Raw genomic sequence first — 24589 nt, 5'->3', positions numbered from 1 at the left:
ACTAACTAGTAGAAAGAAAAAAACTATTTATTAATAGCGTTGTAATCTTGTAATTTCCCAAAAGTACTTTGTTTGAAGCTGGCTAAAAAATCAACCTTGTTTTGAATAGATCGACCTAAAAATTATATTTTAAGAAGACGTAGTTAAATGATCGATCTTGATCGACTCACCCAGCCCCATGCATACACATTAATATCTAATAGAAAGATTTATTTTTTATTATCATCACCACAATATCTCTTGATATAATATTAAAATAATACTCATAAATAAAATATAATAAATAATTTTTAATAATTTAATATTATATTATAAAACAATTTGGTATTGTTGGGTGTAAACATGATGGGTTACGTGGCAAGTTGATCTTACATTTTCAACACAATTTGGTGCGTCAATATCTAAATGACTTGCAACTATATTTTTTTATTTCTAATATTATTCGTAAGACCCTTAAAAAAATAGGAACATCTACTTAAAATCGACGTACCAAACGATGTGACAGGACATGTATCATTGTATGTATGACAACGTGCGAACAACACCTAATTTTTGGAATTTCCCGATCTAGTACCATTAACTCCGACAATTGATTCGTCGGGTACGAAACCATGTGTAAGGGAATTACGAGATAGCGTCATTGTCCGCCTACTAATTTTCAGGTCTCAATTATTGTACTAAAAATTATATATATATATATATAAGTCATAAATACATTAATCTCGTTTACATTTTTTATTATAAAATATAAAAAAAAAAAATTATTTTTTGATGCAATTGATAATTTTACAATAAACATATATATTTAAAACTGCTGCCTAAGAGTAAAGTTTTTTTTTTTTTTTTTTTTTTGCAGAGAAGCGTTACTCTATCGGATTAGGATTTTCATAAGAATATGACATTCGTTTTATGAGAAATAAAAGAAATATGGTTAAATCTGAAGCGACTACTTTCGAAATAATAGAAAAAAAATCAACGGCTGAAGTGGGAAAGTCAGAGTCGGAAAGATAGATTCTTCACTTTTTTTCTCTCATTCAAAACCGTGCATAAGACTTCGTCTTCTTCCCTTTTCATATGTATAAAATAACATCAAATCCATTCAATTTCTAGAAAGGATGAGGCATTTTTTTATTTGTGTAATTAACTGCACACGAAATGCACGTGATAAATTATACGATTATATATATATATATATATATAATGAATTGATAGCCATGGCCGCGTGAAGCCTCAAGCCTCGGCCAATATAAAATGATATCCTGGTTCGTACATGTAAACATCTCTCTTCCGGTTCTTTTAGTATATAAAATATAAAAGGGCTATTCTATTACGAAGCGAAGCAGTTTATAGAGTAAATAATTTAAATTATTTAAATGATAAAATTTAATTTTTAAAATTTAAAATTTAAAATTAATTTTTAAATTAAATTATTTCATATAAATATTTTATTGAATATGCTATATATACTGGGTTTTTTTTTTTTTTTTAATCAGTCTACACCAAATTTATAAATAGAATTTGTTGATAATTTGAACTTAAACGGATGTATGCCATCGTGTTCTAAATGGATATGGACAAATAGCTAATAAGGACAAATCCTCCACGTGAATAACCTGATGATCTTGAACGTCATGTTGATAGAGAATTAGAATATTAATACTTAAAAAAAGCATCAATCATTTCTTAATTTATATTATTATATATATATTAATGAAATGTGGCGCTCATTAGAAACATGTTAAACAGATTTTAATTTACTAAATTGGTTAATTATTTTCAACTAAAACTGGATCGACCCAGATTATCCTTTTACACTTTTTGCTTACGGGATTTTTCTACATATAGACAGATCTGCAGGGTCACGTTTTGTTGCCTTTTTCACGGATTCCACGTTTAGTGGAAAAGACATTCGCCTAATTATAATCACGCCACACGTTATAATCACTGAAGAAAGTAGGTCGAAAGAGTCCTGGTAAAAGAATAGAACAAGAATGCTGGAAACTCTCGTGTATAATGCAGCGAGAGATGCTGTTTATCTATATCAGTAACTATACAATTATTGAGGATTTGTTTACAGCTGTCCAGTGACTATAGATTCGAATTTACAGAAAATTATAAACAAGGAAATGTATTAATGAGATATACATGGAAAGCAAATAATTTTGTAGCGGTTGGGGACTCTAGGAACCAAGGTGCAGTTATACTTGATTTGCCATGATCTATTGCAGTGTTTATTTCTATAATATGCCTCTTCAAGTTCAGCAGGGTTGAATGCACGTTGAGCTTGTCTCGTAAGAAGGAAAATCTTGCTAACACGATTGGTTTGGTGAGGACATTAGTGAGCTGGTCTTTACTTGAGATAAAGCGAACTTCTAGAGTTTTTTGTTGAACTTTTTCCTGGACAAAATGGTAGTCTATCTCCACGTGTTTAGTTTGCGCATGGAATACCGGATTTGTCGTGAGATAAGTGGCACCATTAATGTTATCGCATCATAAAATTGGACGTTGGCAAGGCCAATTGATTCACAAGGTGAGTTAGGCGGTTGCCTAAGACTCCACAGTGAAAAAGGCCCAAAAAATACTAAAAAGTTAATTATTAAAAAAATTTTAAAAAAACTTTATCTAAACTAAGAAAGGTGAAAAAAATAATTTCAACTCTAACTACGGTTAAAAAACAAACAAACAAATAAACTCTGCAAATTCATATAGGAAAGCCAAAAGTCACAATAAATTAAGAAAAATAAGTTGCAATCTCTGTCAAAAAAAAAAAATTAGAACATATAAAAACTCACTTTTCATATCTCAAACGGCGAAAAATTTATTTCATATCTCTTGTGCTCTAGACTCCATTCTCTAATCTCAAACTCTCTTACATTCATATTGCTCGTATTTAGCATTGGCTGGCTCTCCAATCGCTGCATCGCACTTGCAGGACGTTGAACGGTTGTCTCTGCTATCCTGTGGACCTGTGGTCGACGAAGGTGATGAAGCCGAAGGTAATAATCTCAAAAAGTTGCTTTAGACTGTTAGACAAGTATTATACAGTAAATTTTTATGGTTATAAAGAAGACACGTTTGTGTCACTGTGTGAATCAGCCGACCTATCTTCAAGACTTCAAGTCTCATCATTCATCAACGTCCTTTCATTTTATTTTTTGTCTTATTCTACATCATTTCAAGTTTTCAACGAAAGTTTTTAATAATGAAAATTTGAAATCACATGGCCTAAGGCCATCTATCCCTAGACTCTTTTTTATTTAATTTTTCAATTTATCTAATCAAATGTTAATTTATTTATTTGATTTTGATTATTAATATTAATATATTTTATTTTATTATGCAGATTAATAGAACAAGAATGCTGGAAACTCTCGTGTGTAATGTAGCCAGAGATGATGTTCATGTATATCAGTAACTATACAATTATTGAGGATTTGTTTATAGCTATCCAATGACTATAGAATCGGATTTACAGAAAACTATAAACAAGGAAATGTATTAATGAGATATACATGAAAAGCAAATAATTTTGTAGCCGTTGGGGACTCTAGGAACCAAGGTGCAGTTATACTTGATTTGCCGTGATCTGTTGCAATGTTTATTTCTGTAATATGCTCCTTCAAGTTCAGCAGGGATGAATGCACGTTGAGCTTGTCTCGTAAGAAGGAAAATCTTGCTAACACGATTGGTTTGGTGAGAACATCAGTGAGCTGGTCTTTACTTGAGATGAATCGAACTTCTAGAGTTTTTTGTTGAACTTTTTCCTGGACAAAATGGTAGTCTATCTCCACGTGTTTAGTTTGCGCATGGAATACCGGATTTGTCGTGAGATAAGTGGCACCATTAATGTTGTCGCATCATAGAATTGGACGTTGGCAAGGCCGACTGATTCACAAGGTGAGTTAGGCGGTTGCCTAAGACTCCACAGTGAAAAAGGCCTAAAAAATAATAAAAAGTTAATTATTAAAAAAATTTTAAAAAAAATTTATCTAAACTAAGAAAGGTGAAAAAAATAATTTCAACTCTAACTACGGTTAAAAAAAAAAATAGATAAACTCTGCAAATTCACATAGGAAAGCCAAAAGTCACAATAAATTAAGAAAAATAAGTTGCAATCTCTGTCAAAAAAAAAAAATTAGAACATATAAAAACTCACTTTTCATATCTCAAACGGCGAAAAATTTATTTCATCTCTCTTGTGCTCTAGACTCCATTCTCTAATCTCAAACTCTCTTACATTCATATTGCTCGTATTTGGCATTGGCTAGCTCTCCAATCGCTGCATCGCACTTGCAGGACGTTGAACGGTTATCTCTGCTATCCTGTGGACCTGTGGTCGACGAAGGTGATGAAGCCGAAGGTAATAATCTCAAAAAGTTGCTTTAGACTGTTAGACAAGTATTATACAGTAAATTTTTATGGTTATAAAGAAGACACGTTTGTGTCACTGTGTGAATCAGCCGACCTATCTTCAAGACTTCAAGTCTCATCATTCATCAACGTCCTTTCATTTTATTTTTTGTCTTATTCTACAACATTTCAAGTTTTCAACGAAAGTTTTTAACAATGAAAATTTGAAATCACATGGCCTAAGGCCATCTATCCCTAGACTCTTTTTTATTTAATTTGTCAATTTACCTAATCAAATGTTAATTTATTTATTTGATTTTGATTATTAATATTAATATATTTTATTTTATTATGCAGATTAATAGAACAAGAATGCTGGAAACTCTCGTGTGTAATGTAGCCAGAGATGATGTTCATTTATATTAGTAACTATACAATTATTGAGGATTTGTTTATAGCTATCCAATGACTATAGAATCGGATTTACAGAAAACTATAAACAAGGAAATGCATTAATGAGATATACATGGAAAGCAAATAATTTTGTAGCCATCGGGGACTCTTGGAATCAAGGTGCAATTATACTTGATTTGTCGTGATCTGCTGCAGTGTTTATTTTTGTAATATGCCCCTTCAAGTTCAGCAGCAATGAATGCACGTTGAGTTTGTCTCGTAAGAAGGCAAATCTTGCTGACACGATTGGTTTGTAGATACCATTAGCGAGCTGGTCTTTATTTGAGATGAAGCGAACTTCTAGAGTTTTTTGTTAAATTTTTTTTTCGAGTAAAATGGTAGTCTATCCCTACGTGTTTAGTTCACACATGGAATATCGGATTTTCCATGAGATAGGCAGTTGCCTAAGGCCCCACAGTGAAAAAAGCCTAAAAATACTAAAAGGTTAATTATTAAAAAAATCATCTAAACTAAACACGGTGAAAAAAATAATTTCAACCCTACGATTAAAAAGAAAAAGAAAAAAAAAAAGAAATAGACAGAGAAACTCTGTAAATTCACATGGGAAAGCCAAAAGTCATAATAAATTAAGAAAAATAAGTTGTAATCTCTGTCAAAAAAAAAATAGAACATATAAAACTCACTTTTCATACCTCAAATGGCTAAAAGTTATAAATTTTATTTCATCTCTCTTGTGCTCTAGACTCCATTCTCTAATCTCAAATTCTCTTACATTTATATTGCTCGCATTTGGCATTGCTGGCTCTCCGATCACTGCATTGCACTTGCAGGACGTTGAACGATTGTCTCTGCTATGCTGTGGACCTGTGGTCGACAAAGGTGACGAAGCCGAAGGTAATAATCTCAAAAAGTTGCTTTAGACTGTTAGACGAATATTATACAGTAAATTTTTATGGTTATAAAGAAGACACGTCTGTGTCACTATGTGAATCCGCCAACCTATCTTCAAGACTTCAAGTCTCATCATTCATCAATGTCCTTTCATTTTATTTTTTGTCTTATTCTACAACATTTCAAGTTTTCAACGAAAGCTTTCAACAATGGAAATTGGAAATCACATGGCTTAAGGACATCTATTCCTTGACACTTTTTTATTTTATTTTTCAATTTCTCTAATCAAATGATAATTTACTCATTTGATTTTGATTATTAATATTAATATATTTTATTTTATTATGTAGATTAATAGTTGTATATAAGAGTGGAGCGCATTTGTTATATTAAAGTAAAACTCATTTACTAAATCATGTTCAATTGTTTTATGTTAATATTTATTTTATTCTAGAATATTCATAAGCATAGTAGAATTTATATAATAGATATTGTTCTTTTTTACTATAAAATATGTCTAATAGAAAATATGCACCTGGATATGAATTTTTTTTTTTTAAAAAAGGAGAAGAATAGAAAAATTGATTGAATCCCAAAAATGATCTTTAAATAAATTTGGTACTAGCAATAAACAAAATATAACAGAAAATTTAGGTGAAATATTTATAGATTATCAAGAAATACACCCAAAAGGACCAAAAGATAACATAACAAATTAAGAAATACAACAAAAAAAGATATGGAGATAATGAAACAATCCAACTAAAGGGATCTGAGAATAGTGGTCAAGCATGTACTGCTACTATTACTGCGGGAGAATTTGTAAAAAGCGTAGACAAAAATAAAAATACTAAGGATATATCTGATTATATTCCTTCAAATATTTATGGCCTTGCTCAATGAGAACACGTTGATACAAAATTAAGAAATTTATTAGTAGAAAATGGTCCAATTAGATATAACGATATAAATTTTCCTAAGGATGAGAACTCTAGACATTTTTCTACTACATATTATATACGAAACTTGTCAAATGGGGAGAAACATGATAGAAAATGGTTAGTATATTCACAAGACTTGAATAGAGTATTCTGCTTTTTTTGCAAGTTGTTTAATTCGAAACCTAGTATGAGTCAACTAACTAATGAAGGAACCGATGATTGAAAAAATCTTAGTGTTAAGCTTAAAATCCATGAAACAATCAATGAGCATATTATTAACATGACTACTTGGCTTGATTTAGAAATGAGATTATTAAGAAATAAAACAATTGATAAAAAAAGTCCAAAAACAAATTAACAAAGAAAAACATTATTGGAAAAAAATATTACTAAGAATTATTGTAGTAGTAAAAACCCTTGGTAAAAATAATTTACCATTTCGAGGACAAAATGAAAAGATCTATCAAGAAAATAATAGAAATTTTTTAAGTTTATTGAGATGATTTCTGAGTTTGATCCAGTAATGCAAGAACACATTCGACGTATTCAAAATGGTAAAATCCATAATCATTATTTTGGTCATAATATACAAAATGAATTAATACACTTGCTAGCAACTAAACTTAAAAGTCATATTATTAAAAAAAATTAAAGATGCAAAATATTTTTCAATTATACTTGATTGTACCTCAGATGCAAGTCATCAAGAACAAATATCTCTCGTACTAAGATGTGTTAATATTTCAACAAGTCCAATAAAAATAGAAGAATATTTTCTAGAATTTATTGAAGTAGATGATATTAGTGGAAAATGTATTTTCAATGAATTATTAGATGCAATAAAAAATCTTAATCTTGATATTAATAATGTTCGAAGACAAGGTTATGATAATGGGTCTAATATGAAAGGCAAAGAGCAAGGGGTGCAAAGAAGATTGCTTGATATAAACCCTAAAGCATTTTACACATCATGTGGTTGTCATAATCTTAATCTTGTTATATGTAATATGGTTAATTCTTATCCTAAAACTATTTCATTTTTGGAATAGTCCAACGAATTTATTTTTTATTTTTTTTCATCAACAAAATGAAGAAAAATTCTACAAGATAGTGTGTCAATTCTAACTCTTAAGCCACTATCACAAACACGTTGGGAAAGTTGAATTGAAAGCATCAAAGCAATAAAATTTCAAATTTCACAAATAAGAGAAGGTTTTATTGTAACTAGCAAAAACGACTAAAGATCCTAAAACAAAAAGTGAAGCTAATTGTTTAGTAGCATATGAAATTGAGAACTTTGAATTCATATTAGGCATGACCATATGCTATGATATATTATTTGCGGTCAATACTGTAAGTAAAAATATGCAATCAAAAGATATGCATATAGATGTTGCCATTGATCAGTTGAAAGGTCTTATTTCTTATTTTCAAGATTATAGAGAAATGGATTTAAATCCGCTATGATTTCATCGAAAGAGATTGCAATTAGTATGGAAATAGAACATGTATTTAGAGAAAATCAAATAATTTATAAAAAAACAGTTTGATGAAAATGTCAATAAAGAAATAACACAATCTATTGAAGAATCTTTTAGAATTAATTATTTCTTATTTATAGTGGATCAAACAATTTCTTTAGTTCAAAATAGGTTTGAACAATTTCAAATCTAAGAAAATATTTTTGGCTTTTTATTTAATTTCAAAAAAATGAAATCACTTGATAATGGTAGTTTGCAAAAAAAAAAAAAAAGTGTTAGTCTTGCAGGCTTTTTGAAATATGATATTGATGGTTTAGATTTATTTTCTAAACTAAAAGTTTTAAAAGAAATTTTACCAATAGAAAAAAGCACTCCAATTGAAATTTTACCAATAGAAAAAAGCACTCCAATTTATATATTAAATTATATAAAAAAATTTGATTCTTTTCCAAATGCATGTATCGCTTATAAAATTTTATTGACAGTACCTATAATTGTTGCTTCTGTAGAAAGAAATTTTTCAAAATTAAAATTGATAAAATCTTATCTAAGATTAATAATATCTCGAAAAATATTAAATGGACTAACCATATTATCAATTGAGAATGAGATATTAGAATAACTTGAATATAAAAACTTAATTAGCAATTATGCATCTCAAAAAGTAAGAAGAATAATTTTTAAATAAAAATACGATTAGATATAACCTAATTTAGTTTGATACAAGAAAAATGCCCAATTTTAACTTCTCGTCTTAGGCCTCAAAATCTATTGAGCCGACGCTGGACGTTGGGCTAAAATAATGCCAATTTCATGCATCAAGGATTGTACCCAAAGTGACTTGGCTATGGCATGTGCAACCACACAGTACTTGGCTTCAATGCTTGAACGTGCCACAGTTGGTTGTTTCTTAGAGTTCCATGAGACTAAGTTGTCACTAAAATAAATACAAAAACCCGAGGTGGACTTTCAATCATCTGGGCAACCTGCCCAGTTGGCATCGGAGTAGATAGATAGCTGTGTCGACTTGCTTAGTTGAATAAGGAGTCCAAAACTGATTGAAAACTTTAGATACCGAAGGATCCTTTTGACTGCTGTCCAATTTTCTTCGATGGGTTTGTGCATAAATTGACAAACTTTATTAACTGCAAATGCGATATCTGGCCTAGTTAGTGACAGATATTGTAACACCCCTACTACACTTCGGTAATTGAAAGGATCTAAATAAGTGGCACCCAAGAACAATGATAATTTCTGAGAAGAGGACAATGGAGAAGAAACGGGTTTTGCATCCAGCATTTTTGTCCGTTGGAGAAGATTGTAGATGTATTGACTTTGCGAGAGGAGAAGACCTTTAGCTAGTTGATGTGCTTCCACGCCCAAAAAAATATTTTAGGTGCTCAAGGTCCTTTACGACAAATTCTTGAATCAGATTTGTGATCAGTTGTGAGATGGCCAGTGGACTCGACCCAGTGATCAGAATATCGTCAATATATACAAGAAAAAATAATGAAGTGGGCCCTTGTATGCAAATGAAAAGAGAAGTATTGGAGCATGAGTTCACAAAGCTGAGAGAGAGGAGATGGTCTTGTAGTCAATGATACAAGGCTTGTGAAGCCTGTTTTAGTCCGTATAAGGCCTTGTGTAGTCGACAAATATGATTTGGGAAACTGGGATGAACATAGCGTAGAGGCTACTGCATTTAAACCTCTTCAGTCAAGTTGCCGTGAAGGAAGGCGTTTTTTATATCAATTTGATGAATTGGCCATTGATTTAAGACAACATAGCTTAGCATGATCTGAATAGTGGTAGGCTTTACTACAGGGCTGAACGTGTCATTGAAGTCAATTTCTTGTTGTTGGTGATATCCTTTGGCAACGAGTCTCGCCTTTCTCCATTTAAGAGAGCCATCGGACTTGTGCTTGGATTCGAAAATCCACATGGAGCCAACAACATTGAGACCAGGTTTGGGAGGAACTAAGGACCACATTCCATTCCTCATTAGTGCAATGAATTCTTCATCCATGGCTGCATGCCATTCACTGTGCTTGTAAGCTTTTATATAAAAGGTTGGTGATTCTAGAACCTTACCTGTAACAAAAAAGGTTTGTGGCAGAGGATACTAAATAGTTCCGTCAGTATGCTTCTTTGGTTTCACCATATTATTCTTAGAACGTGTTACCGTTTGATGAGGACGGTGCTGAGGGAATTCTTCGGTAGCAGCTGGTGGTTGGGGTGGTTGTGTAGTGAGAGTAGAGACGTTCGGTGGAGAAGATGAAGCTATTTCGGGTGGTGAAATGTTTGAAGAAGAAGATGATACGGAGTGATTATTAGGAAACGGTGTCATTGGATTTAATGAATTGGTGCCTTGGGACAAGTCGTTTAGTGTTGAAGAAGGAGGTAGAGGTGGGTTTTGAGGGATGTCGTTTCTTAAGAGAGGAAATGGGAGAGTTGTATGTGGGCTTGCTTGAGGCTGAGTTGGGTGTGCGTCTAGGCTCGCAAAAGAGAAAGACCCTTCATCGAATATCACCTACCAAGAAACAAAGACCTTGCCATTGGAAGTATCAAGGCACTTGGATCCTCGGTGTGAGTTGCTATAGCCAATGAAGACGCAGCGTTTTGATCTAAAATCAAGATTGTGGCAATTGAACAGCGAAGAAATGGAAAACAGGCACACCCAAAAAATTTTAGAGATGAAAATTAGGAGCATGTTTGTAAAGTTTTTCAAAAGGTGAAATGCCAAGAGGAGTGGTAGGAAGGCGATTAATGAGATATGTGGTCATGAGAAAAGCGTCATCCCAATAGGTTTGAGGAACATGACTATGGGATAATAACGAGAGGCCCATTTCAAAAATGTAACGGTGTTTCCGTTCAACAGGCCCATTTTGTTGGGACATATGAGGGCATGTGATTTGGTGTTGAATGCCAATATTTGCAAAATAGGTGTGAAGAGAGTGATACTCCCCACACCAATCAGTTTGCACTGATTTTATCTTACAATTAAATTGGCGTTCAACAAGTTTTTGAAATGAGTAAAAAATTTGCATGACATTAGATTTGTTTGGGATTGGAAATAACCATGTAAATTTGCTAAAATGATCAACAAATGAAACATAATATTCATTTCCATTGATTGACATGATAGGAGATGGACCCCAAACATTTGAGAAAATTAATTCAAGTGGGTGATTAGAAATGGATTAAGAACTAGAAAAAGGAAGGCGATGGCTTTTTCCCTGTTGACAAGCCGTACAAACACCTGAAATTTTATTAGATAAAGTAGGTAAAGAGAATTTGGAAATAAGATGGCAGACAATTTGATAGGAAGGATGGCCCATCCAATAGTGCCAGACATCAAGAGGCGCCCGTTGAGATAGGTATGTTTGAGGATGGTTTGTTGGTGGCATGGAGGTTGGAAAAATGTAGAGGCCATCTTTATGTTTGTCGCACAGAAGAACTCTCCCTGTTGCCTCGTCCTTCACCAAAAAAGAAAAAGAGTGAAATTCAAAATAAACATTATTATCACTCGTAAACTGGCTCACAAAAATCAAATTCTTCTTAATCTGAGGTACATATAGCAACTTATTTAAAATAAAAGAATTTGTTAGGGTTGAAAGAGTAGTGGAACCAATGTTTTTTTATAGGTAAACCTGCCTTGTCGCTGACATGAATCTAGTCGTTGCCAAGATAAGGTTCTGATTGCACAGACAAGTTGCTAACATCATTAGTGAGATGGTTTGTTGAACCAGTATCCGAATACTAGTTGGTATCATGTTGTAGTGAGGAAGATGCACCATAAGTCGCCATATTAGGAGGAGTGCCTTGGTAGGCATGATCGAACCTGTAATAATATTGGATGGTTGTGTGACCATTTTTTCCACAGACTTGGCATTGGGGTCTCGTGTTGGAGGAGTAGTTTGGAGTTGGACCACCTCTTCCTTTATTTCCACGGATTCCCTGCCTCTGTTGTTGGAGTTGGAACAATGGGATTGGCTCGAAGAAGAATGTTGTTGTTGTGGATGTTTTCCACCACATGGCCTGGAGTCATTCCATGTGGCCATGTTCACCGAGCCTACGGTGGTGTCAATGGTAGTTTGTTGCTGCTCATGGCGTAGCTCAAACGCAAGAAGATGGTTAAACATATCTTCAGAAGTCATTTAGTCAATTTGAGTGGAAATGGGCGTGACAATAGCATCATAAGAAGTATCGAGACCACCAAGAAGGTAAGCTGTAAACTCATGGTTTTGATGGGGCTGTTCGATGGCAGCTAAGTTGTTCGAAAATGATTTCATTTTTTGAAAGTAGTCGGAGATTAACAAGTTACGTTTCTTAATGGAGGCCAAAAATTGTCGAGTTTGTATGGCGCGAGCGGAAGAGTGAGAGGCGAACATTCTCTCAAGGGCAACCCATACTTCTCTTGAAGTTGTGAGGCTGACCATTTGTGCCAGGATATTCTCAAACAAGGAGGAAACCGAGCACTTAGAACAACCTAATCTTGATCATACCAGGTAATGTATTTGGGATTTGGTATTTCAGTAGGAACGGTTTGGGAGGTTGCTGCTTTAGGGTTGGGAATGGTGGGGCTAAGACTGGAGATGGTTCCACCAACAAATCCAAATAGGCGTTGACCACGTAGGTAAGGGACGATTTGAGTTTTGCAGATGAGGTAATTGTCCTTGGTGAGCTTAACTGTGACGAGGTTATGAATGTTTCTGGGAGTAACCGAGTTGGAGGCCATATGGATGGATCGAGAAAAAAAAATAGAGGTTATGTTAGGCTCTGTATACCATAAAAGAATAGAACAAGAATGCTGATCAAAACTCTTGTGTGTAATGCAGCGAGAGATGATGTTTATTTATATTAGTAACTATACAATCATTGAGGATTTGTTTACAGCTGTCTAATGACTATAGAATCGGATTTACAGAAAACTATAAGTAAGGAAATGTATTAATGATATATACATGAAAAGCAAATAATTTTGTAGCTGTTAGGGACTCTTGGAATCAAGATGTAGTTATACTTGATTTGCCGTGATCTGCTACGGTGTTTATTTCCATAATACCTGGCAGCTTGGACCATATCTCTTTCCTAGAAGGATATATACAAAAGAGTCGGGGTAGGGTGAAGTACAAGGATGGGTCCCGGTTAAATTTTATTTCCTTTCCTTTGATTTTTCTTTATACATTTTTTTATATCTTTAAATATGTTAAAAAAATTTTATAATATTATTAAAAAATACTTACTTAATTATTAAATAAAAAAACCTCAATAGAAATGCTAGGAATCCAAAATTAAATGGGGATCCAAGCATTTTTCTATTTAGAATCAGGGACGTAATTCGATCAAGTGAACCAAGGGAAGTTTAATCTAATTAATCTTAAGTAAGAACATAAAAAATTAATTTTTAATGATTTATTTATTATTTAATGTTCAAATTATAATGTACAAAAGCATGCACGCATGTTTGTTTTATATAATATTAATTATTGTCAAAATTTTATCGATCGTATAATCAAAAGCACATGTAAAAAAAAAATTTACATGTGCTTTAGATTATACGACTGATAATATCTATGCTGAAGGTGACATGATCCATGTAATAATCAAGAACTTGTGCAATTCCTTTATAAAAAGGTAGGTCTCACTAATAGAGACTTTTTTTCACAAATTTTCAAGCTGAAATCTACTTTTTTATAAAGGTATGCGTGAGGTTTATCTATTTAGAGCTTATATCAATACGCTAATAGTTACTTTCTTCACCATTAAATAAAAAAATAAAAAATATATAAGCGATCAAATTGAAATGACAAACTCATACAATATAATATCATTTTCTTTAATGAGTAATGCTACTCACTATCTCAATTTTTATCATTCTCTAATCATTCCATCATGATGTAATATTAAATGATTTGAATCTATTTATTACATTTTATTTGTGAACCTATCATTTAATGTCACATCATGAGATAATGAGAAAATAGAAGATAAATAGATTTTTTCTTCCTTAACATATAGAAGAAAATGGAAAGACCAATTTCTCAATCCCATGGTGGCTACTCGATCTGCTGATCTTGTTGAGCCACCATAACCTAGTAGACAAGAGTACGAGGCTATTTGGATTGAAAAATACTTTCATCTTATCTCATTTTATTATTACAATTTTCTCAAATTTTCATACAAAATATAATAAACAATCTAACTTTTTTTAATCTCAATTTAATATTTTCAAATTTCAAAATAATAATAATATTATAAAATAATATTCTAACAATACTTTATTCAACTTTCAACTTTCATCTAAAACCTTCTTATTTCATCTCACTATCTAAATAACCTCTAAGTCATGCAACAATTCCTCAATTATATTAAAATTTACATATTCTATTTTTTTGAATTATAAAAATTATTTATCCCTATTTGAATTATAAAAATTATTTAACAGATTGCTGAAAATTTGAAAATCTCGATTCATCACGCACATCGGCACATACATGTCTTTCTACTCAATCGACCTGGATCAGAGGTTAAAAAAATAATTGGAAAATAAGCATAAGAGTACTGTACAACAGCAGAGTACTGAGTGGAAATCGGGAAAAGAAAACGTGTGAAAAAAGAGAATACCTTAGAGCCAGTCGGGCTTATAAGAGCTTAAAAACAGCCCACCAATCCTGTGATGCCACGTATGAGGCAAATCTATTTAATTGTGTGACCGAGATGCATACAATAAAAAAGTGAAAAATGCCTTTTCAATTTCCCGATACACTCTCCGCCCCCCCCTTCTCCTTCTCTCTTCTCTCTTCTGTCGATACACTCTCCACCCCCCCTTCTCATTCTCTCTTCTCTCTTCTGTGTAACCTAACCCTCCCAAAACAAAAGAAATCGGAGCCCCTCGCAGCACACCCCCCTCTATGACGGCCACCCCATTACGCAATGGTGGTGGTGAAACGACTGCCACTCTCGGCCCTTCAATTTCCAGATACACTCTCTGCCCCCCCTTCTCCTTCTCTCTTCTCTCTTCTGTCGATACACTCTCCGCCCCCCCTTCTCCTTCTCTCTTCTCTCTTCTCTCTTCTGTGTAACCTAACCCTCCCAAAACAAAAGAAATCGGAGCCCTTCGCAGCACACCCTCCTCTATGACGGCCACCCCATTACGCAACGGTGGTGGTGAAATGACTGCCACTCTCGGCCCTGGGAACCTTGCTTGTCGCTGACCTGAGACGCTGTGAACCCAAGAATTTCGGTGGTCGCGATGCCAGGGCTAGGTTCCAGAAGTCATAACGTTGAAGAATAAAAAATCCCAAATCAAAAGGCAGAGTTTTTATTTTTAGCTGTCTTGAGTTATCGTTTTGGTATTTAAGGCTTGCATGCTAACAGGATTTTTAGTCCATTTTCATCCTCACCGTCTGCCATGGATGGGAACTGGTTCACGTCCACTCGATGCAGGAACGTCGAACTCGCACCTGGGCTTTGATTTGTGAACGAGTTTATACATTTCTATATGAATTTCGTAGAAATATTTCTGAAACCAGAAAACCTTTAATTCGTCTGGATTTATATTGATTCGTCTGAAACCAAATGAATTTTTAAAGAGGAACGTAGGCAACTGAGTCGGTCGGCGTCGGATTGAGATGGTGGGGGTGGAAGAGAGGCTTAGCGAGGAAGACGAAGAGATGAAAACACGAAGTGCTCTTGGACGAAATCAGTGAGGACTGCTTTTGGTTGGAAGTGTTTTTATGTGATGGAGTCTATTTCTTTTATGGTGCATTTCCTTACGTGGCAAGCAGTGAATGGAAGGCTGCTTTTCTCCGTTTATTAGCCCGACCGTTCCAAAGCGGCTTCCGTGAAAAAATTATAGTTTTACCTTACAGAGATTCTCATTACATCTTCTACTGAGTTGCATTTTTTATTCAAGTACTAACGTAGAATTTTGGTTTAAAAATGAAGACTTCCAAAAGTTTGTATAAGATTATATCTTAAGTTATTATTAAGGGTAATATTATATACAGTTGTAAAGTGTATAAAATTTAAATAAAATTTAATATACATTAAGTTATTATTATGAGTAATGTTATATATAGTCATAAAATGTATAAGTATCGTGTAATCGTTTTGAAAAATAATAAAATTTATTATTAAAAAATTATTTTTTTATGTGAATATTATATTTATTCATTTTTTTTAAAATGATTGTACATACTCTTGACTGTAAGTATCAATTTTTTATTAATATATTATTATACAAGGATGATAAAGAATTGCTTTCGTTATTAGTTTTTAATAATTAATAATTGAAATTGATAATAAAATGTAATTTTTTTACTTGTAACTGTATAACATTCAAGTGATTTATATATTTTCCTTTTAATTTACCAAATATGATGCTGAGTTTTTTTTATCATTTCTCACGTGAGAGATGGAAAATAATCTGTTATCCTTTTTTATTATTATTATTATTATGAATAGTCATTTTAAATACTCTTGTAAACTTTAATTATAAAAAAAACTAGTAAATCACTGTACTTGGATATCGAGAATACCTCAACACTTCTTAACATATTTCATTAATATTGATTACTTTATTATTACTTTTTATGTACTTTTTACTTCTATTTATTACTTTTTACTATTATTCAATAGTCTATTATTATGTTTCACTTACTTTTTTACTACTATTTACAATATACCTCAACACTTCTCAACACCTAAATCCAACCAGATCATGTGTCGTAAGATACTTCAAAAAGTGAAACTTATTTGCTATTCAAAATACAAAAATATCCAACTTCACACTCATAAGCATCCTTTTTTTTTAAAAAAAAAAACATCAAACAAAATTTTCATTCAATCATCAAAGGAAACTAAGCAAATCCTTGCTTTTCAAGCAAGATATGATCATGAATACAAGAAGGGCCTTCTTCTACCCATACTCTCATTCTCACATTTTAAAGCCAACTTTAATTACTATCTGATGAGCTACTCTATTCCCCTCTGTAGAGATATGATGCAGCTTCCATGTTGGTCTGCTACCGAGGACTTCTTTGATATCTTCAATAACTTCGCTGTACCATGAATGATTCACCTCTCCAGTAGCAGCTTCTCTGACAACTACAAGAGCATCCCTTGAATACTACATCAGTCAACCCCAACTCCATGCAAAATATTAGTACTCCATAAAGCATAAGTTTCAACTAGTACTGGATGAGTTACATATGATTGGGTCTGCATAAAATTGCTACTATTTCACCCTCACAATCCCTTGCTACTACCTTACACCCATTTTGCATGAATCAACCTCACACGCTGCATCCCAATTCACTTTCACCACACCAGTCACTGGTTTTTGCCATCTCACCTCTCTACTAACTTGAGCTGAGCCTGATCTATCTGCATTAGTGGAGCCAGCATCTAGAGCCTGATGGTAACCTTCATGCTCAGATAATACACTCCTATACATCACATTTGGGCCACCGAATTTTTCCTCAAAAACAAACTTGTTCCTTCTAAATCATATTTTCCGAAGGACACATGCTACCTCTCCCAGTTTCTACATATCTAAGCTTGAAGCCATCCTTTCCCATTATATACTACTGAATTCTGCCTCTACACTGTTCTATTTATGCAATACACTAAAATTCATCCACAAACACACACATACATGTATATATATGATTTATATACATATAATTTTTTTAAATATTCACCTATATATAATCGGGTCTTACGGGCTGACACATGAACTTGCCAGGTTAATCTAGATTGATCCAAATCCTATTGTGCACATCTCCGACTCTGTTTATTTCGTATCGAATTCACATGTACAAACGTACATCTTCTTTTGTTTTGTGCTTAATGAAATGCTTGTTTAGGGGAAAAAAAAAATCAATTCCTTTCCATTGGGTCTTTTAGGGTCTTTTAGGCTCCAAAATATTTCAAATTCTATTGAGAAATATTTGGGATCCCCATAACGGGTTCTAGAAGAAAGGTATCCAGCATTTCTTCCAATACTTTATTTTTGAATAAATTTTTTTTATTGATATTGGAAATTTTATTTTATTTTAAAATATTTTAAAAATATATGAAAAAAATTACAATTGCCAGGACTCAAATTTAGATCTAAGTCGGTGGTTGTAAGTGGACTCAATCATGTTATAGCTAATTTTTGAATCTTTCTGAAAGGACGTTGCTACGTCCACAGATCATTTCTACAGATAACTTTTACCCATCATTTCAATTTTTTTTTCTTTAACCATTTTTTAAAATTATTTAGATATTTTTTAAAAATAAAAAAAATTACATATTCATTTAAAAATATTTACTTAATCATTAAGTTAAAAAAAAAAAATCGAGAGATGATTTCGTGCCGTTGGTCATGTTTTCCCTAATTTATATTCAACTATTCACCACAAGCAAGGGACGCAACCAGCCACCTTGCACGGAGTTGCATGCATGGCAGCGTAAATAGGCCCCTGATTCCATCTAGCATTTATATGCAGGACTTACTATTTTTTTATTTTTTATTTTTTTGCCTTTCTTTAAATTTATATTTTCTTTTTTCAGACAAATAAGTTATCGATTTTTTTATTTTTTTATTTAAATCATTATATTGCACCTATGGGTTAATGCACTGGGAGCCATTCCCTAATATATAATACAAAAAAAAAAAAAAATGATCTTGACTTGATCCTTTGCGGAGCTCTAAATATTAAGTCTTGCCAATCCTAAATAATTGAAGGATGCCTTTCAGCAACAGCATGATAATTATAATTAGCCACATATGTTTGGTACGCCAAACGATATATCATATCCACTAATTTCTAATTCCTATTTTGGATATTTTAGAGCTTGTTTCCATGCATTAATTCTAGCTATTTCCATGTACTGAACAAGACATGCATGCATGCGCGCACTAGGCCGAAACATGGCATTTTATATGTGTATGCGCGCAATCTATTAATTTGCACAATAATTACATACACAATGCGATTCGACCAGTTTCACATGACACGATAAAAGGCTGCTTGCATCATAAGTTGTGTTATAATTAGGACGAGGCACTGCAAGGGTTATATATTGATCGATCATGATCAGCATGACTTACAATTAACTCGATCAGTTCATTTTTCTACAAACATAATATATATATAGTTGATCCCACATGCATGATGATCTATAGCTATAGTAGTACGTACTGTTGTAGTACTTGATCTTTATTAATTCATACACATATTGGTGATGATGATCATGTCGTTTTCACATACATAAGAATCCAAAATTATGGTGGTTGTGACAAGATGCCATCGCTTGATCATGATATAGAACTACTGGCCGCTTGCTTAATTACCGATCGATATATAATAGACAAAAATATATCAGTATAATACAGCTTTCATAATTAATATTATTATTCAAGTCATGTCTTGACTTCCTTATAATTTACTAATATTTAATACTAGTACTAGTACTTGATGTGTATACATATACATATATATATATATAGGTTTTTCCTTCACATGATTTATAATTATATAATGAAGGTATTGTCAACGAATGCATGCACGCAATTAGGTAGTTGCATCGATCAGTAGTAGTAAATGTACATGTGTAGTACGTGGCTTCACACGTTTTATGGCTAACTAATTTTAGTTAGGATTAGTTTATTAATTTGCCCTTGCATTGTTCAACAACCTTTGAAACGCATGCAACGATTCTTTGACCGGCTTATGGCATTAATAAAAGGCAGTGGAGGCTGACTCAGTGTTTTTGATACCGTACCGTACCGGCCGGTACGGCCGGTACATATCGTACCGGTATCTAGATCGGTACAGAAAAATATGTATTTCGTACCGGTCAAAATACCGGGTGTACCGGCCGGTATTCCGAATTTCGGCCGGAATAGGTGTTTCGGCCGGTACAAAATTTTGAATTTCTAAAGAAAGTTTCAGCCGATTTTGTTATTATGGCAATTTTGTAATTTATGTGAAAGGCCAAGGTTATTTAGTCATTTAGGCATTTAGGTTTACTTTTAGTTGCTCTTAGCCTTTTACTTTTAGTCGCTTTTAGCCTTTTACTTTAAGTCGTCTTTACTGATTCCTCTCCTCTTCCCCAACCATCTGCCTTCTCCTTTGGCCTATTTCTCTTATTTATTTTTTTTTTCTCTTCTCTGATGATCTGCTTGTTGCCGGCACTGTAATTTTTTTTTTTTTTTTTTTTCCTTCTCTTCTTGGCATGCAGTACACTTGCTGGTTTTTTTTTTCCTTCTCTTTTTTTTTTCAAGTTTTAACTTCTTGAATTTTTTTTTTTAATCTTTATAAGAAATAAAAAAATAATATTTCATGATTATATATATATAATTTATTCAGGTATAAACTATTCCAAAACGGTACACGAAACGGTACTTGTACCGAAACGATATCGTCACTGAAATATTATTCCGAAACGGTACACGAAACGGTACCGGTACCGAAATATTTCGTTCCAATGCCTTGACCGGTACGACATCCAGTACGGTATTCAAAACTTTGGGCTAACTGGCTAGGCAGAGAGTCATCTCTATCCATATATATGTGTAGGTATATATATATGATTTATATGAATTTTGCTGCACATAAGCTAGCTCATATTAATACATAGATCGCTAATTATAGTGGGATTATCATAATTTTAAAAAAATACTAATTATTTTTTATTATAATAATAATTAATGTATAAAGTTTCCGCATCAATATATAATATGCCAAGCGTATAAAAATTGAGGGTGATTAACAATTCGGTTTATTTATTTATTTATTTATTTATTTTTGTCTAATATTTGTTTCTTAGCCAATTAAAAGAAACATAAATCTAACTATATATTCCAAAATTTATTCAGTTTATTATTTTTAGAATTTAAACTCATCAAAATGAAATGTTTTAGCTATAAAGTAATTCTAAAAAATTAAATCCAATTATTGACGTAATTTGATATAGTAAGTTAGATTATACCAATAATTTTTTAAATAATAATTGTTTATTAAAATAATAATAATATTTTATTAAAAAATTTTGTCTATCATGGCAACTATTACGTATTTTAGAGTTTTACTATTGATCATCCACATACACCACACATCATTTTTTTTATAATTTTTTAACATTTACTCTTATTAAATTAATTAAATTCTTTTATTCATTATTTGTTGCGCCTCCGGCCTGTCCAAAAATCACATAAGACAATATTTAAGTGGTTCAGCAAATTACCTACGTCCACTAGAACCTCTTTTATAGAATTTGTATGAGATTTACAAAAACTCTACAAATTTCTATCTCTCTCTCACGTACTCTCTTTCTCTCTTGTTTCTCCCCCACTGCCACTTTCTGCACATTTAAGCTCTCCTATTTATAGAAGAGCAGGCCACTTACGGTGCAGCAATCTACTGCAGAAATTATGGGGTGGGTGTTTAATAAAACAAAGCACCGAATGGTGCATGTGCAGCAGGCCACTTGGATTGATTCAACAATCACCCCCTCCACTCAAGTGTGCCATACCAGGCTGCTTGCAAACTGATTCATTCTTCAAATGAATGCACCTCTTTTTTTGACATGAGAGACTTCTACTATCAAATACATATGCAGGTACGTCTTCAAATGGATGTCCAGATGCCTCTCCAAATGCATCTTCAAATGTATAATTAGCATCGTTTACATCCACGGAACTTGCAAGGGATTTTCTTTAGAGGAGATTTACAAGTGCTTTACTGCACAATCTCAACTATCTAGGACTCTTCTTTCGCTTGAGTCCATGAGTCCGTACTCATGTACACTTTGAGCAAACTGAATTTCGCTCGAGCCACAATCAAGCGAACAATCTACCTGGTGCCTTTGCAGCTTTCAAACCAGGCTCCATAATCCTACAATCACACAAATCTCCAACTTGGAGACTGGTTCTCAACATGCTAGCCTCTATCTCCAACATGTTCCCTTATAATCTATATAATTTTACAGCTCACGTCTTCAAGTTAGAAGACTAACTAAAGTGATACATAACTTTAATTTATCACATACAGTGCCCTTAATCAACACATATATACAGGGCAACACATCTTCTATTGCACTGGGGATCAATAGTCTCGCACGAACCTTAACAGATATCAGAGAACCTGTTGTTGAGGTCTCCATCTCTGACCTGGGTGACTGACTCTTCATCCTGCTGCTAACATATCCTGTCTTCAGTCGATGTGCCCTTCTTGTGTGCAGTCTCTACTAACTTTGACTTGCATAAATCTCCATTTTTGTAAGATTTTTCTTCATACTGTAGTTCACTACCTTCATTCAGGAGGATATAGTTTAAGGTAGTAACCACCATGGAGGTCTGATCGTCTTGATAGTTATGTGATCATCAGTTTTAGGTGTAAATATCCTTGGAACATCTGACGTTTTGTTCCCATCTCTCACACATTTACTTCATATCGTGGTATAGGGAGATTTCTTCAAGCTTAAATGAGGAAAAGTAAAACTGAATTCCTTTAACTTCCTTATCTAATTCACATGACCATTACCACGAGCCAAGACCAATGAATCATTCGTGACCTTCCACGCCTTTTTGAGAAAACACTACTGAATGACTGCTATCTTCAAGCTGTCTTTAACAGCATTGTGCACTGCAAGAAATGCAACGCCATGTATTTCTTCAGTCACCATATTCACAGCATCATTCTCAATTTTCTCCTAATTTTAGTAGTCTCTTGTGGCCTGTCTTGCCACAATTTCTAGCGAGTCATCTGTTGTCCAGATTTTGACTTACCTCTGTCCTTACTATCAACATTCAGGACCAACAACTCGAGATCTTGCCAGAATCTCTTCCGCACACCTCCTCATCTAGGATAATATCTCTTACATTAAGAAATTTCAACTTCGACTTCTTTTTAAAATTACTCATAGCCATTCTCATTACCTCCCAACTTTTTTGACCACAACGTCAAATACTATTGGGCAACAATAGTACCTTCTGCCTTTTTTGAAATTGAACTGTTTCTTCATCTGCACTTTGTTATTTGCAACTGGCTTTTCAAAGAAAGCCACAATGAGATCTGTTGCGGTTCTCCTCTTAATAACATTATGCTCCATGAGTTGTATGACTGCAAAAACCTGCTAATATAATAAGTTAATCAGTATCATCCAATGATATGAAGTTTTCTCCTCAAACTTCACGATCCCAACTGGCTTAAATCAAGTCCAAACGAACTGAGTCCGGCAACATTGGACTCCAACTAACTGACATCAAGTCCCAAAATCAATGAGTCTTGCACGACTCCAACTGACTGAGATCAAGTCCAAAACAAATGAGTCTGTCACGACTCCAACTGGCTGCGATCAAGTTCTAAACAAATGAGTCCATCATGACTCCAACTGGCTGCGATCAAGCCAACAACTAATTTAAAGTATGAACGGTCTAGATCATTAGTACCGATGGCAAATCTCAATATTCTCACCGTACGGATGAGTCCAGAATGATACAAATAGTTTGTCAACACTATTTGATCATCGCGATTGAACTCCAACTGGCGTTAACCTAACCCAAAATGATCTGCAACTCGTGGATGATTCAGATCGAATGTACCGATGGTAAATCTCAACATTCCCACCGTACAGATGAGTCCAGTATGATCTAAATAGTTTGTCACCACTATTTGATCATCGCAATTGAACTCCAACTGGCGTAAATCTAGCTCAAAATGATCTACAACCCGTGGACGGTTCAGATCGAATGTATCGATGGCGAATCTCAATATTCCTACCGTACGGATGAGTCTGGAATGATCTAAATAGTTTGTCAATACTATTTGATCATCGCAATTGAACTCCAACTAGCGTAGATCTAGCCCAAAATGATCTGAAACACGTGGATGGTTCAGATCGAATGTACCGATGGCGAATATCAACATTCCCACCATACGGATGAGTTTGGAATGATCCAAATAGTTGAAAAATACTATTTGATCATTGAAATCGGACTCTCAATGGCTTAGATCTAGCCCAACAAATATCTGAAAAAACAGACGGTCTAGATCATCTGGCGCGTGAGATGCACGTGTGGCATTGGCGTCTGTGGCGCGTGTGGTACACGCGCTTCTGTTGTTGGACACGTGGGTGCACGTCTGGAGCGTGAGATACACATGCAGAGTAGCTCTAGGGCACATGGGGGTGGGTGAGAGGCACGATTCTTCAACCTCCAGGTGCGTGGCAGCACGTGTCGGCGAGTGGGGGCGCGTGGAGCGTGAGTGGCACTCGTCTTCAACCTCCAGATGCGCGTGGAGCGAGTGGATGCATGCGCCAATCTTCTATGGGCGCGTGTGGACTCCTCCGACCTTCGTTTTCGATTCCGTTTACGGCAATGGATTCGTCTCGACGCGATGAACACTTGGAGTTGTCAAAATTTGATTTCGATCAACTTGAATTTTCGGACAGCTCGAACCAGATCTCTGATACCAATTATTGCACCTCCGGCCTGTCTAAAATCACATAAGACAA

This window comes from Carya illinoinensis, chromosome 4, assembly GCF_018687715.1.
Source record: "Carya illinoinensis cultivar Pawnee chromosome 4, C.illinoinensisPawnee_v1, whole genome shotgun sequence".
Lineage (NCBI taxonomy): Eukaryota > Viridiplantae > Streptophyta > Magnoliopsida > Fagales > Juglandaceae > Carya > Carya illinoinensis.
The sequence above is the reverse complement of the archived record's forward strand: the minus strand, read 5'-3'. Positions refer to the sequence as shown.